General features: G+C 48.2%; 1 protein-coding gene across 2 annotated transcripts in view; it reads left to right on the forward strand.

Moving 5' to 3' along the window:
* The window catches only part of ZNRF3 (zinc and ring finger 3), a 141857-nt gene that overhangs the window by 90060 nt on the left and 35715 nt on the right, over positions 1–16082 (forward strand). The window lies entirely within an intron of this gene.

Here is a 16082-nt window from a genome sequence, read left to right on the forward strand (position 1 = left end):
TGGCCGAGCACAGCGGGCAGAGACTGCTGGGAACCACCGTCCTGTGAGACTGAGCTGCGGGAAACCCAGGGGTGAGGGGTCGGTGCAGAATGGAACCCCACGTCCAGCCCTTGGAGTGTTTCTTGTTAACTTGTTCTAGAGAACAAATCCCTTGGTGCCCAAAGTGACTGCAAGACAGAAAACAGGATCAAAGGAATTCACTGTTTTCAAGATGGTTGGGGGGAGCGGGAACACCTAACAGTTAAGATTTGGGTTTAGTCACCAAACTAACCTGAATTTAAAGCCCAGTTCCAGCCCCCAGATCCATGTGGCCTGGGATGGTCACCAAACCCCTCTGCCCGATTCCACCTTCCGGAGACAGGAGGGACCTCAGGGGGCGAGTGTATGTCAGGTTCATGCACGGCCAGAGACACAAATCAACCAGCGGCTCTTGGTGCCCAAGTTCCCTTCCTTTCTCCCTCCCCTCTTCCCTTATTATCCTCTGGTTGCTTTCAGCACTCACAGTGCCCTTACTTAAGTAGTCAAATCCTTAGAGACAGAAGTAGAGTGCTGGTTGCCAGGGCTGCAGGGAGGAGAGGATGAGGAATTAGTGTTTAACGGGGCCAGGGTTTCAGAGAGGAGGTGGAAGAGTTGGGGAGATGAATGGTGGGTGGTGGACGGGAGTGGGGGTCATCGTGCTCTCCTCATCCAGGGTTCGGTCACAGGTGGGTATCCTCTGCAACCCTGGGGACCCTGACTCCTAGGCCAAGCCCAGCCTAGCGCCCCTGGGAATGAGATCCCCGGCTGCGTCTCAAGAGCCAAAGGGATGTACTGGCTGACTGGAGCAGGGTCTCAGAGCAGCTGCCCCCCATCACAGGCACTGCTGGGAAGTAAGTGTGAAGTTTGCCACATACCTGAGCTCAGGGCACTGTGACTGAGCAGTTTGCCATGGTATCCCCAGGAGCACCTGTGTTTGGGACGCTTACTTGTGCCACACCTTCCCAGAGCACGTCCACTGGGTCCTCTTATTGCAGCGATTCTCAGCTGGGGTGTTGGGGGTGGGGGGCGCGAAAACGCCTGTGCATACACACCCCTCCCTAAGGTCATCTGGCGGTATCAGGAGACCTGTTTGGTTTTCAGACTGAAATATCCAGGACAGGGTGGGGGTGGGGTGGGGCTGCTGCTGGCATCAAGCAAGTGGAAGTCAGGGATGCGGCTTTGCTGCTCAGCACCCCTCAGTGCACAGGCCAGGCCTCCCTAGCAGCAAAGCACACTCCGGCCCAGACGTTAACTAGTGTCACCGGTGAGAAGTCCCGTCTCTCTGGGACCTGTGCTGTCTCCCTGAGCAGACCCTTAACTCCCACTTCTTCCTTTGCTTCTGTGCCCACTGGCCTCTGGTACGAAGGCAGGTCCGTGGTGTCTGGTGGCGTGTTGGCTGAAGTGCGTGATCTGTGTCAGGGCACGTTTGTTTCCACGTGAGGAGTGCGGGGAGCAGGATTTGCGCGGATGCGCTGTGCTGTCACCACCCAGGCCCCCTGCACTCCTCTGTGCGCCTCACCCTGGGCCGGTCCACCTCCCTCTGTCTTCATTTCTCCACACTGTAAAGAGCATTGTGATGATTTTAAAAAATGACGTCCGTCAGTCTCAGAGGGTGTGAATGCTTGGCAAATATCAGTTTCCTCCCCACTCTAAACATACTCCTGAGATGAGGTGGGTTTCTGGCTGGAGAGGAAGTTTGGAAGACTCCTCAGATTTATTTTAAGGAGCACTTGGGTACATACCTCCCATATTTGGTTAAAAAGGAAAGCAAGAAAGGAACTTAGTAAAAGAAATCAGATCAGGAAGAAAAGATTGGCATGATATGAATGGAAAAAGGAAAATCTCAGGGAATACCACTTTGCTTCTCACGTCCTGTGTCTGGTTTGAAAGTCACAAACTTTTAATGGGATGCTTTTCTTCTTCACCTAAATCTTCCAGGAACCTCTTGGTTAACAGGCTATATTAAGCACAAGAGTTGTTTTTTTTTTTTAAGCTAGATCTGAGACATTTTCAGCTATAAAAGGCTAACCGAAACTTTTCTTTGAAATCCCCTGAAAGGCTTTAGGCAGTTTTGACAGTAGAGCGAGTGAATAAAGCAAAATAATGTTTCTGGCAGTCTGAGGCTGCTGGCCACCTCCCTGGACCGGGGGAAGCCCGGCTCACACCACTCCTCTAGCCACTGTCCGCTCCAAGTGAACCAGGCTCTCAATAGAGCAGAAGCCACAAACGAGACTGTCCTAGGAAACTGGGGCTGGTGTGACAGGCCAGCAGAAAAGACCATCAGAAGTAACTAATGGGGCTTCCCCGGTGGTCCAGCGGTAAAGAATCCGCCTGCCAATGCAGGGGACACTGGTTCGATGCCTGGTCCGGGAAGATCCCACCTGTCTTGGGGCAACCACTGAGCCCAAGGTCTAGAGCCCTCACGCAGCAGTGAAGACCCAGTGCTGCCAAAAATAAATAAACAAATAAAATTTTAAGTAGCTGATGACCTTGTCTACTTTTGAGAGGCCATTCTGAATTATAAATGAAGTTAGAACCTAGCAGAGTAAGTCGTGGTAATGTGTGTAGAAACAGTCCCAAGTCAGGTGACCTGCATCTCTCATACCTGGAGATCAGCCCCAAGGCTCCATCCACTTACTCTCCGTTCTCATCTCCTCTCTGCCCAAGCTGGGCACCCAGAGTCCCACTGGGTGCAGACGCAGAGGAGCAGGGATGCTGGCCAGATTTGTCTGCTAACTGTGGACAGAAGCCATTTCTCCACCTCATTGTCTTTCGAGTTTGTTCCCCGTACAGAAAGCACCGTATTTCATCTGATAAAAGGTAGCATTCTGCTTTGGTGATCTTACTTTCCAAATCAGACTTCAGGCCCTGTAGTCTAATACGTTCTGTGCTGTTTTAAGTTTGAGACAGTCTTAACAATTGGGATACTGAAACCCTTTAAATCCTGCCTCATTTTTGCTAGTTATAAAAATACTAAAGAGTACCAACACGTTCCAGTAGTTCTAAGCACTGCTGGATAAACTAAATTTCTAGTCTGCCTGATGATCTTGGGCTATATTTCCTCCTCTGCCCATGGAATTCTCCAGACAAGAATACTAGAGTGAGTAGCCATCCCTTTCTCGACCCAGGGATATGAACCTGGGTCTCCCGCACTGCAGGCAGATTCTTTACTGTCCGAGCCACCAGGGAAGCTCATAAAGCACACAGCTGTCCCTATTACACTTTACCCCATTGCTGATGGATTTTCACAAGCGTGCTGCATGCTAAGTCGCTTTTTAGTCGTGTCCGACTCTGTGTGACCCTACAGACTGTAGCCCACCAAGCTCCTCTGTCCAAGGGATTCTCCAGGCAAGAATACTGGAGTGGATTGCCATGCCCTTCTCCAGGGGGATCTTCCCAACCCAGGGACCGAACCCGCGTCTCTTACATCTCCTGCATTGGCAGGCAGGTTCTTTACCCACTAGTGCCACCTGGGAAGCCCATTTCACAAGTATCAACTCTTAAATGAACCTCAGAGGAAAGAATATGATATTTGCTTGGAACCTTTGTTATTTTGGCTCAGTCTTTAGAAATCAGATTTTAAAGCAGTTAGCTTCAAAATCTTTTTTTTTTTTTCTTTAATCTGTTTGTAAATTGTTTGTTTTTGGTTTGCTTTTGGCCATAAAGTTGGATTAAGGGGTTGGGTGAAGGGGTCCCGTGTGCCCTGCCCTTGCAGTCGAAGCTCTGAGTCTTAACCACTGGGCCACCAGCGAAGTCCCTAGATTTTCTTTTTTTCAGATGAGTTTTTTTTGTAATGTTTTCCCTTTTCTTAGAGTTTCAATTAATAGAATCTTAACATTTTATAATCCCTAATTTTAAAGATATACCCAAAATTTATAGCATTAACTTATTTTACTCTTTCTATAACTAATAATTTTCTGGTCCCTTTCCTTTTTTTTTTTTTAAAGCAATATAATAATTTTACACAGTCCTATATTCCTAGTGCCAAGAACAGTGCCTAGTACCTATATTGGGCACTTGGTAGATATTTGCTGCATGAAACAATTAATTATGGATTATTTAAAAGCCAAAGGGGAAAATCCAACTTTAATTTTACTCCTTTAATTCAAGTACTGTCAGTCTTGCTTTATTCCCTTCCAGTCTTCCAGGGAACCCAAGTCTGATTTTTAATGTAATTATTATGAAGGTATGCATCTCTGTTCTGCCTTTTTAAACTTAATAACACATGCTAGTCATCTGACCAGTTTGCTCTTATTTTTGTAACCTGCCCTTTCATTGGCTGCATGACATGACAGCAGAGCATGCGATGATGTAGCTGACCCCCAGGGTTCAGGAATTAGGCGGCTTCTGTTTTATTTTTAATCCTTACAAAGAAGCCACACTGAAAGCTTTCTTCATGTAAGATGGACTTTCAGGTTTTTTGGTTTTTGTTTTATCTCTTTGAACTATTCTCTCATGGTAATATTCCCGGAGCAGATTATAGATCAAAGGACATAAACATTTTTTAATGACTCTTGCTGCAAACAGTTGCAAATTGCTTTTCAGGAAAGTTCCCTCAGTTTACCTTGCCACTAGTGAAGTAAGCGTGAACCATTTCCCACAGAAGCAAACAGCTAACATTGACTGTCACAGTTACTATGTTTCTTTACTGATTAGAAAGATAAAAATAGTACTTCATTGTTTCCTTTGCATTTCTTTGATTATCAGCAAGCATTAAGCGCCAAGCATCTTTCCATCTACTAATTAGATTTCCTCTCTTGTGAATTGTCTATTCTGGCCCCTTGCTCATTTATGGGTAGATCTTAATGTAGTGTTTTTTTTTTTTTTTTTTAATAGCAACATATGAATTCCTTGTTTGGAATGTTTTAAACTGGCCCTTGTGTTTACTAATTCTGTCTGTTGTTTTAGCTTTCTCGGCATGCAGAAGTTTAAAGTTTTTACATAGGCATCACTCCTTCATGATTTCTCCTATTGCTTTTAAAGTTAATTATTTTCTCCCCTCCCTTGCAAGCTTAGAATCATTTTGCCTTTTTTACTGTTTCTGTTATCATTGTTTTTCTTTTAATATATTACATCTCTAAATCACTCCAATTTATTTTGATGTGTAACATCAGGGAATGGCTAATTAGAGTCTCTGCCTTTCTCAAAGTTGTCATTTCCTTCGTTTTATGTATCCTCCTCCTTTAAAAAGATAACATATTCTGAGCTACTGAAACCTATAGCAGACAGTATTATCTACTGTCAGATTCTGTATCCCTTTTAAGGCCAGTAACACACTGTTTTAATTTTTGTTGTTTCAGAACATAGTCCTCGAGTTAAGTAAAATATGCTTGTTTGCAAACACTTTTTTTTTTAACGGCAAATTTAGTTACTTAATTTCGGCCACGCTGTGCAGCTTATGGAATTAGTGAAGCAGGGATTGAACTCACTCCCTCTTTAGGGGAAGTGCAGAGTACTAACCACTGGACTGCTGGGGAGTCCTGCTTACAAACACATTTAACAGGATTAATCCATTGGTAGATCAACAAAGCAAATGCCTGCTGTTGCTATTCTTTAGACCAGGGAATTCTAATTAAACCTCATTCTCTCCCACTCAGTAAGTATATCATGAAAGTATGAAAGTGTCAGTCACTCAGTCGTAACCGACTCTTTGCAACCCTTTGAACTGTAAGCCCGCCAGGCTCCTCTGTCCATGGAATTCTCCAGTCAGTGCGGAGTGGGTTGCCATTCCCTCCTCCAGGGGATCTTCCTGACCCTGGGACTGAACGCAGGTCTCCTGCGTTGCAGGCAGATTCTTTACCATCTGAGCCACCAGGAAACCCTTAAGTATATCATAGCCCTGCCCCAACTCTGTCAGCATGGGGAGCTGCTTTCAGAATCTATTCATCATCATATCCAAGTTTCACTCCATTTCAGCACACACACATAAGTTTTACTAGGAGATGTATACTGTGGTTAAAACCAACTGCCAGTCAAGCCTATTTCAGCTTTGAAATGCCCAAGATCTTTTCCCTATCAAAAACTTTCTACCCATTTCTGTTCAAGAAATAAGTTTTCAGATGATTGGAATCTACACAGAAATAGAAAAGAAATGACTGATCAGGTTGTTCCCACACAAAGGCTTCTTTTTATCTAAGTATAGAGTGGTTTTGGGGGGCTTCTCAGGTGGCTCAGTGGTAAAGTGTCCACCTGCCAGTGCAGGAGATGCAAGAGACATGGGTTCAATCTCTGGGTCAGGCAGATCCCCTGAAGAAGGAAATGGTAGCCCACTCCAGTATTCTCACCTGGGAAATCCCATGGACAGAGGAGCCTGGCAGGCTGCAGTCCATGGGGCCACAAAGAGTCGGACACGACTGAGCACACACGTGTACACACAGTGGACTTCAGTATCTTCACAGAATTGGGCCACCATCACCCACTATCAATCTTAGTATTTTCATATTCTTTATATATTATGGATAGAAGTCCCTTATCAGATGTCTGAGTGTTTTCATCAACCCAGAAAGAAACCATGTACCACTGAGCCATCATCTGCCCTCCATCCCAGGCATTCCGTACACATGGAATCATGCAGAACATGAACTTCTGTATCTGTTTCTTTTTTGCTTAGCGTGATGTCTTCAAGCTTCCTCCACGTGGGAGTAAGCTGTCAGCACATCATTTCTCTTTATTGCCAAATGATAGTTCATTGTGTGTTTATTGCTTGTTTATCCATCGATGCACGGATAAAAACATTTAGATTGTTTCTGCTTTTGGATTACTAGAGTGATGCTCCTATGAACATTTGTGTGCATGACCTGGTGTAGCTATCGGTTTTCATCTATCTTGGGTAGGCAACTAAGAGCGGAATTGCTGGGTCATATGATAACTGTTTAGCTTTTGAGGAACTACCAAACTGTTTTCCCAAGGGGCTGCACACAGTGTAAGATTCCTCCAAATCCTAGCCAGCACTTGTTATTATCTGTCTTTTTGATTACAGCCGTCCTACTGGGTATGAAGTGGTATCTCACTGTGGTTTTGCTTTGCATTTTCCTGTTGGATAATGATATTGAGCATCTTTTCTATGTGCTTATTGAAAGTTTGCATATCTTCTATGAAGAAATATGAATGGCTATTCAGATCCTAAGAGTTCTTCGTATATCCTTGATACCTGTCCCTTATCAGATATACGATTTGCAAATAGTTTCTCCTATACTGGGGGTTTTCTTTCACTTTGTTGATAGTGTCCTTTGGAGCAGAAAAGCTTAAATTTCAGCAGAGTCCAGTTGATTTTTTCTTTTAATATTATGCCAAAGAAATCATTGGAAAGCTCATTTTTTTCTTTTAAATTTTATCGAGTATAGTTGATTTACAATGTTGTGTTCATTTCTGCTGTATAGCCAAGTGATGAGTTACACACTTATATATTCCTCTTCACATTCTTTTCCATTATAGTTTATCACTAGAAGGAAAGCTCTCTCTTTCACTGAGACCCACTAGTTGTCCTTATTGGTCATATATTTAAGGCCCTTCTGGGGTTTGTAATTAAGAATTTACCCTCTTTCCCCCTCAAGAAGCTTAAAGCTAACAGAGGGCCAGGAAACACTGGCCCGCCACTTCCCAGAATCCCAGCAGATGCCTATGAATGTGGGTGCCCCTGGTGACCAGGCTCAGGGACCTGATTTCTCAGGCTTAAGGTTATATTCTGTCAGGCTTAAGTAGAGAAGACAAGACAGTCTACCAAAACAAAGGGAAAGGAAGAGCCAGTTTTGAAGTGCTACAGGAAGGATGTAGGCGAGTGACAGCTGTCAGCAAGGCGCCCACCTCCATTGTGCTGTTAGTGCCTTGGAGAAGACAGCAGCTCACAAGAGCCATTTTAGAACATTCAGGATCTTGAAAAATCTTTCCAAAATAATTTTTCTCTTAAAAGGTTTTGCCGATGAGCACCGGCTCTGTGAAAAGAACTCCCTAACTGTTGGCTGCACACTTGTTCTACGGAGAGGGTGTAGGTGTCTTTGGGGTCGAGAGTCACTGACCGGGATGATGTCCTCTCAAGAGCACGGGCAGTGCGGGGGGCCTTCCTCTGAGTTCTGGCTGTAACCACCGCCGGCCTGCAAGGCCTCACCTCACACCACTCAGCCTCGGCAAGCATGTGCTTCAGAAAGTCCCCGGCCGAAACCAGGGCTGATAGACAGACCCAGGTGGCAGTGGGAGCCAGTGGTGCAGAGGCGTCTCACTTGCTAGATGTGAGGTTCTTTTCATGAGGTCGGAAGCACTGAGAAAAGGGGGGGAAAAAAACTCTTTGCAGTAATTTGTGTCATTTACAGGGCTTGCCTGGTGGCTCCCAGTGGTAAAGAACCTGCTTGCCAATGTAGGAGACAAGGGTTCAATCCCTGGGTTGGAAAGATCCCCTGGAGAAGGAAATGGCAGCCCACTCCAGTATTCTTGCCTGGAGAAGCCCCATGGACAGAGGAGCCTGGTGAACGACGGTCCATGAGTTGGACCTCACTGAGCACACATGCACGCGTCGTTTATGGCATCTGAAATTCACCTAAGACCCTGAAAATGCTATTTGTCGTTTATGCACCCCTTTTTCCTGTTACACAGCCTCCAGTTCCTCTGCTTGTATTACAGTGCAGTTGACTTTTCTATCACAAGTATGTTAGATGGCTGGACGGATGACTGGATGCAGTAGGCTACCACACAGAATGTTTACCTGACATGGAAATGGACTCTTCCCCTAAAGGTCAAAATAGAATCAGTTTGTTTTGCAAAAGGATTACGTTTTGTAGGATTGTTTTCAGCTATGCTCACTGCCCTGCAAACTAACCCACCCCCACCAAAAATAAATAAATAAATAAATAACAAATGCAGTAGGCACCCGTCTCTGAAGCACCACATTCTATCAGGAAGCCGGTGTTATATAAAGCCTCATCTCTTCCCAGGCCCCCACCCTCTTTATCCCTCTGTGCTATTGTCATCTCTGCTTAGCTTGGGCTTTCTTCTCCGAATGAGAGAAACTAAGAAAATTGCCTGTTTTAGGCAATGCAGGTGTGTTTCAGAGATTTAGAGTTAAGAAGTCAAGTAAATGTTTTGGCAGCCCAACAAAGGTAAGAAAGGGAGAAGGTACCTAATGGGCCTTTCAAATTACAGGCCTGTCCAAACACCACCTTCCCCAGGAGCTGCTGGTCAGGGCCAAAGCCTGCCCTGCTCAGTGGCAGCCATGAGGCCAGGCTGAGAAGTGGGCTCACTTCTCTCACTGGCCCTGGCCCTGTGCCCAGCAGGATGCTGTTGAACTTTGATTCAGTCCCACCCGAGAGAAAAGATTCTCATCAGTCAGGGCAAGATCTTTCCTCTTCAACAGACTCTAATCACATCACTTCCTCTTCCATGCTGGGAAAAAAAAAATCACAGATAGATTTTCCCCCTCCCCTGCCCCCACCTCCCCGACCCCCCATTTAAATTGGAACCCTGAAGAGATGGGGCATAGCATCGCAGATAACTTGTTCAGTGTAACTTCCTCTATCTCGAGGGTTGGGAGGTGGACAACTATGAGAGGACCCGGAAGCAGCAAGTCTCAGGGGGGCGAGGATCCGGGGGTGGCATCCAGGTGCACCCAGAGCACATCACTCTAGGTGGATTCTGGGTCTCCTGGTTTAAGAGCAGAGACATCCTTGAAGGAGGTAACTCTGACCTGCCAGTGGTGTGTCTTCTCCGTTCAAACCATGCCTGTGTCTCTTCTGAGAAGAGAACAGCAGACGTGAAAGCTGCCTCTCTTCCTTGCCCCGCACCCCCCACCCCGGCGGCTTCCACTGGATCACCTTGGCAGGGCCTCATCCGAGGAGGAGGGCGGCAGGAGGGAGGTGGGAGCACGGGGCGGGTCCTTTGATCATCTCCCTCGGGTTGCAGGCCCCGCCGCCAGCAGGCCAGCCAAAGGGCCGGCTCTACTGATCTGATGAGGTGCTGAATGGGACCCGAGGGGCAGTGACGGGAGCGAGAAGAAAGCCTCGGGAATGAAAAGGAAACCCTGTGAACCTGCTGGGCTTCACTGGCCAGATTCTCCTACCAGGGAGCCGCTCAGTTCCTGCCAGCCCCCGCGGGCCGCCTGCCCCTCCCGCCTCCGCCTTTCAGACCCCGGTGCGTGTTTGACGTTTGAATCGAGGCTGCTCTCGCTGGTTCTCAGGCTGGGAACCCACTGCGCCTGTTTCCATGGTCACTGGGAAGCGCTCAGCGCCATGTGCTTCAAAGGGAACCTTTCCCCTCCGGGCGCTCGCGCTGCCTGCCCCAGGCGGCCACACAATGAGTGGCTCCTCCGAGCCAGGCCTCTGACCCTCACTGCCTGCCCGGAGGGAAGCCTCCCCTCCGCCCAGTGCGGCTCTGCCGCCTGGGTGTATGTAAGCGTGCGCCGGTCTCGCATGCCCCGGTGGGCTTGGATGGGATGTAGAGATCACAGGTTGGTGAGAGTTTGGGAGCCTTTCTGAAACTGAAGGAAAGAACCAAGCCCGAGCCCCTTACAATTGGAAAAGAGTGGCAGGAGAGGGCAAGGGAGAGGAGGCTGCTTTGAGGAAGGTCGTGGGCCTGGCAGGTCGGGGGTGACTTCCTCTGCTAGACTGTGTCTTTAGGGTCAGCAGAGAATGGAATCAGTGTAGATGGCCCTGCTTCGTGTCCCAGGAGCCAGGGTGGCCCGGGTGGTACCTGTTCACTCCTCCAGGACCACAGATGGCGGAGCAGTCATCCCACCCCGCCTCCCAGCTTGACTTTTGTCTTCGCTCTTTGTTGAATAACGCAGAGGAATGGAGCCTCTCACATGATTTTTAGAGACAGAGGCAGTGTCAGTGATCTGGGAGGGCTGCTGGACGGTGTTGCCAGAACTAAAAGATGAAATGTCCCCTGAGAACTCACCTTTCAGATATCAAGCCTGCCCCCTTCCCTCGGAGCCCAAGTGTTAATTTCTGCCTTGGGCTTCCTGAACTAGAGGCTTGTGGGAAACTGGATGTTTCTCCAGCTGTTAATTTGCTACCTAGCTCTGCATGCATGGGTGCTTAGTCACACTGTCGTGTCCGACTCTTTGTGACCCCATGACTGTTGCCCACCAGGCACCTCTGTCTACGGGATTCTCCAGGCAAGAACACTGGAATGGGTTGCCATTTCCTCTTCCAGGGGATCTTCCCGACCCAGAGATCCAACCTGCATCTCCTGTGTCTCCTGCATTGGCAGGCAGATTCTTTACCACTAAGTCACCTGCCTTTTATAACATTTTGATCACACTTCCTCTTTTTTCTCTTGCTCGTTTGCCCTTTCTATGAAAACTCAATTTTGTTCCTTTTTACAAAGCTACCCGAAACAGTCACTCTCTCATTTGCATGCTCAGATGATGAGTCTGGAACATACGATGGTGGCACAAGCTCTCTATATTCAAGAATGTCATCCTCACCACATCCTGTCTGGGGGGCAGAATACGTGCTCCAAACCGTATTCTTACCAGTAGGAGCAGGAGATCATGAGCTGTTCAGGGTCTGGCTGTGGGGTCTGGGGGTTGCGGATCACCCACGTGTGCTGCGGGGTGATCCAGGGTCTCAGCTGACTTTCTCTCTCGAGTCTTGATCCACCTCAACATGCAGAAGTTAGTGTGGTGTGATGATTTACTTTGGCCCTGTTAGGTCGTGAAGGCAATGGCACCCCACTCCAGTACTCTTGCCTGGAAAATCCCGTGGATGGAGGAGCCTGATAGGCTGCAGTCCATGGGCTCGCCAAGAGTCGGGCACGACTGAGCAACTTCACTTTCACTTTTCACTTTCATGCATTGGAGAAGGAAATGGCAACCCACTCCAGTATTCTTGCCTGGAGAATCCCAGGGACAGAGGAGCCTAGTGGGCTGCCGTCTATGGGGTTGCACGGAGTCGGACACGACTGAAGCGACTTAGCAGCAGCAGCAGCAGCAGCAGCAGGTTGTCGGTCTCGTGATTTGAAGAAACTAGGAAAGAGAGGAGTCTTGATTCACTTGAACCTGTTGGGTTTTCTGCCTCACCTTCCTCCCCAGAGCCTGGCCTGTCTGACTTGGACGTAGCACTACAGGGCTGAACGAATGAGGACTGTTTTCTTTCTCTGTGTTCTCAGGACAGAACTCAGTGAGACGGGCGTGGGGTGGTGGGTGGAGACCACACAGGCGATGGCTCTTGCCTTGAATTTAGACATTCTTCAGAAGAATGTGATTGGGTTTTCACCCCTTGGGGTGACAGAGGATGAAGTCATTGGGTGGCATCACTGACTTGTTGAACATGAGTTTGAGCAAGCTCTGGGAGATGGTGAAGGACAGGGAAGCCTGACGTGCTACAGTCCATGGGGTCACAAAGAATCGGACACGACAAAAAATGCCAGTGACTATCCTTCTTGGCAGCTTTCATAGAAGGACTGGGAAACTTAAATGTCTCTCACCACTCGAAACTGATTCTCCAGTTCCAGTTCTGTGGTTTGTCTGCATTCTGTGGCTGCAATAATCTAGAGAGCCAGTTAATCTTTTTTGTTACCAAGGAGGTCTGTTCAGTTATTGGGCCAGGATTTGTGACTGAAGGTGTGGATGTGTACAGGGATGTAAATTTTACCTGAAGTCTCAGAACTACAGCTTCCCACCCACTCCTTTGCCTTGGTTGCCCTGGTCCCTCAACCTTTAACAGGCAGCTTTCAGGATGTCCTCAAGGCTCCAGCCACCCTCTGGGCCCTGCGAGGCCAGCACACAGAGAGCCTCAGGACTGACTCCTTCAGGTCTTTGCTCATACATCACTTTCTCTTAAAAGTCTTTCTGGACTGGTGGTGTGTTAGCAAGCAAAGGCTTTCAGAAGAGGGGACACTGAACTCTCAAGGATGGTTGGGTTTGGGGTAAGAAAGTCCAGGAGGGAGGGAAACTCCAGGAGTGGGGCTGGCAGGAATAGCAAAGCCCTTGCTGTGTCCCGGGACGGGGTGGCCAGAAAGAGTGACTGGACTGGACCTCGTGGTTTTAGTGGACAGAAGAGGCCTTTGGTAGGGAGGGCATTTCCAGGGAGCACGTCAAGAGGTGTGCAGAAGAGGAACACACGGTGGAGGGAACTGGGAGTGCTCAGGCCTAGACACAGAATCCCAGTTTGGACATTTCTAAGATGTTGCTGTAAATTGCTGTTCTGAGGCACTTTAAGTAAAACAGAGGAATAAACTCAAAGAGGTCTTAAAATGTAGACTCCAAGAGGATTTTTACATGACTGAACTAAAGTGGTACTTGGTAGAACCTGCCCGGCCAACACGAACACAAACAGGGGCTCTAATTTCCCTTCCCCTGTGGCGTTTATTCTTTTTACCCTGAATCTTTTCTCTACTTTGTGGTTCTGTATGTATATATGGAGTTTCCCTGGTGGCTCAGACGGTAAACAATCTGCCTGCAATGCAGGTGACCCCGGTTCAATCCCTGATTTGGGACGATCCCCTGGAGAAGGGAAAGGCTACCCACTCTGGTATTCTTCCCTGGAGAATGCCGTGGACAGAGAAGCCTGGTGGCCTACAGTCCTTATGGTCACAGAGGGTCGGACACGGCTGAGCGACTAACACTGTTACCGTTTTAAGCATTTTCAAGTGTACAGTTCTGTGGCATGAAGTATTTTCATGGTTTGTGCCACCATCCCCACCGTCCATCTCAGAACTTTCTCCTTTTCTCCAGCTGAGACTCTGGACCCTTTAAACACCAGCTCCCCATCCACCCCTCTCCCTAGCCCCTCCCTGGCAGCTACCACTCTCCTTTCTGTCTCTGTGAATTTGATGACTCCAGGTGCCTCATGTCAGTTGGGTCAAGTAATGTTTGTCCTTTCATATGCTTTTTACTCAGCATAAAGTCTTCAAGGTGCATCCATGTTGGAGCACGTATCAGAATTTCTTTCCTTTTTACGGTTGAGTAGTATCTTTGTGTGTACACGTTTGTTTACGCATTCATCGCTCAATGGATGACTGGGGTGTTTCCATCTTTCAGCTGCTGTGAATAATGTTACTATGAACACAGATATACAAATGTCTCTGCGAGACCCTACTTTCAGTTCTTTTGGGTCTATACCCAAAAACAGAAATGCTGGACCACGTGGTAATTCTGTGCCTAACTCTTTGAGGGATCACCACACCATTCTCCCCAACAGTTGCCCCATTTAGCATTCCCACCAGTAATGAACAGGGGTTCAAGTTTTCTCCACATCCTGTCAACGCTTCTTGTGTTTTGTTTTCTCATAGTCATCTTTAGGGGTGTGAGGTGATTTTTTTCATTGTGCTTTTGATTTGCATTTTCCTAATGATTAGTGAGGGCTCCCCAAGTGGTAAAGAACCTGCATGCCAATGCGGGAGATGTAGGAGACACAAGTTTGATCCCTGGCTCAGGAAGATCTCCTAGAGGAATGCATGGCAACCCACTCCAGTATTCTTGCCTGGGGAATGCCATGGACAGAGGAGCCTGGTGGGCGACAGTCCATGGAGTCGCACAGAGTTGGACACAACCCAAATGACCTAGCACTCACGCACACAACATGGTGATTAGTGATGTCGCGCACCTTTTCTTGTACTTACTGGCTATTTGTATATCTGCTTTGGATAAGGACTGTTCAAGTCCTTTGCCCATTTTTTAACTGAGTTGAGATCCAGATTCTCTCTTTTCTTTTTCTGTTTGTGGCCTTGGGCTTTTGATGTCTCTTCTCTCTTTTGCACTTGCTCCTTAATTCATCGCCCGCGAACATTTTTTCTTACACCTAAAAAGTTATGCAAACACATCCTACTCCTTGGTCTCAGTTTAGAATTCACTGTTGTCCTGAGAGTTCCAGAAAGGAAGAGAACGTTTTGCTTCCCAGGCCGGGCTCTCGACTCCCTGTGTTGGAAGATGCGCTGTTGTGGATGCAAAGAATGATATGGAACCACACAGAAAGTTCCGAGGCCGTTCAGAGGCCGGCCGCAGGGGTCCAGCAGGCTGGCCGCACTATTCTGCGGTCGACCTCTCGCAAACGGGGAGCTCCTGTTGGCCTCCGTGGCCAGCTGCCACCGGCCCCACGGTGTGAATGGCGAGGAAGTGGGGGCTGGCGGCTGGCAGCACTCCAGGATGTAGCCTCTGCTGGCGGGGAACCAAGGCGGAGGGGAAAACACGCTTGTGTATGAGAGAAATAGTGCCAGTTCCAAAACCTATAATTCCCAAGTTAAAAAAAAAAAAAAAAAGCGGGAGGGGAAAAGATTTTTCAACCAAACTGTGCTTTTATCTTTGGATTCTGAATGGGAGATTGTTCACACAGCTAAGCTGGCTGCTGAAGCCAGGCCAGTTAAAACAATATGCAGGCAGCTCCCCTCCAAGTAACCAGAAACTGTTGGCTCAAAGGCGCCCGAGCCGAGGAACCAACCTGCTGGGAGACGTTTTCCAAGTAACTCCAAGCAACGGCCTGAATGTAAATTCTCCTGCTGGGGAATGGCACTTTGGCAAATGAAGACCCTAATTAGAGATGGAAGGGTTTCTATTTTGTTTTTCTTTAATCCTTACCCTGGGGCCTTTGCAGGGCCGCCATGCCTCTGCTTGTGTGCAAAGACATTTCCAGCTCCTCTTTGTAACCAGATCCTCTTTGGGGAAAGAAGCAACAAGCTGACAATGCGGGCCCACCACCGCAGCCGGGGGGGGCAGCCCGCCACCGGCCTCACCCCCAAACAAAGAGCTCGGGCTGGGCCGAGAGCGGGGTCACCTGGACTGACCAGGTCGTTTGAAGCTGATGGCTAAGTTGGATCCCAGGCCACCACCACCGCCCCCAGCCCCCTCGCCCCTCACCCCTTGAGCCGCTCAAATCCATGCTTAGACTGCAAGCAGTTCCTCAAGTCCCGAAGGAGAACAGCGCGAACAAAATGCAAACCAGTGGAGGGGAGCTGCACCTCTGAGGTGCCGAGGCCAAGGTGGAGTTGGAACCGGGTGGCGTGGCGCTCTGATGTCTTCAGCCTCGCACTGAGGCTGAGGGGCTGTGCTCCTTTTCAGACTCATCACCTCTTGGTATCTTTACCAGGAGAATTCCATGGAGAGAGGAGCTTGGTGGGCTACAGTCCATGGGTCTCAAAGA

The sequence above is a fragment of the Budorcas taxicolor genome, chromosome 17 (genome assembly GCF_023091745.1).
Source record: "Budorcas taxicolor isolate Tak-1 chromosome 17, Takin1.1, whole genome shotgun sequence".
NCBI lineage: Eukaryota > Metazoa > Chordata > Mammalia > Artiodactyla > Bovidae > Budorcas > Budorcas taxicolor.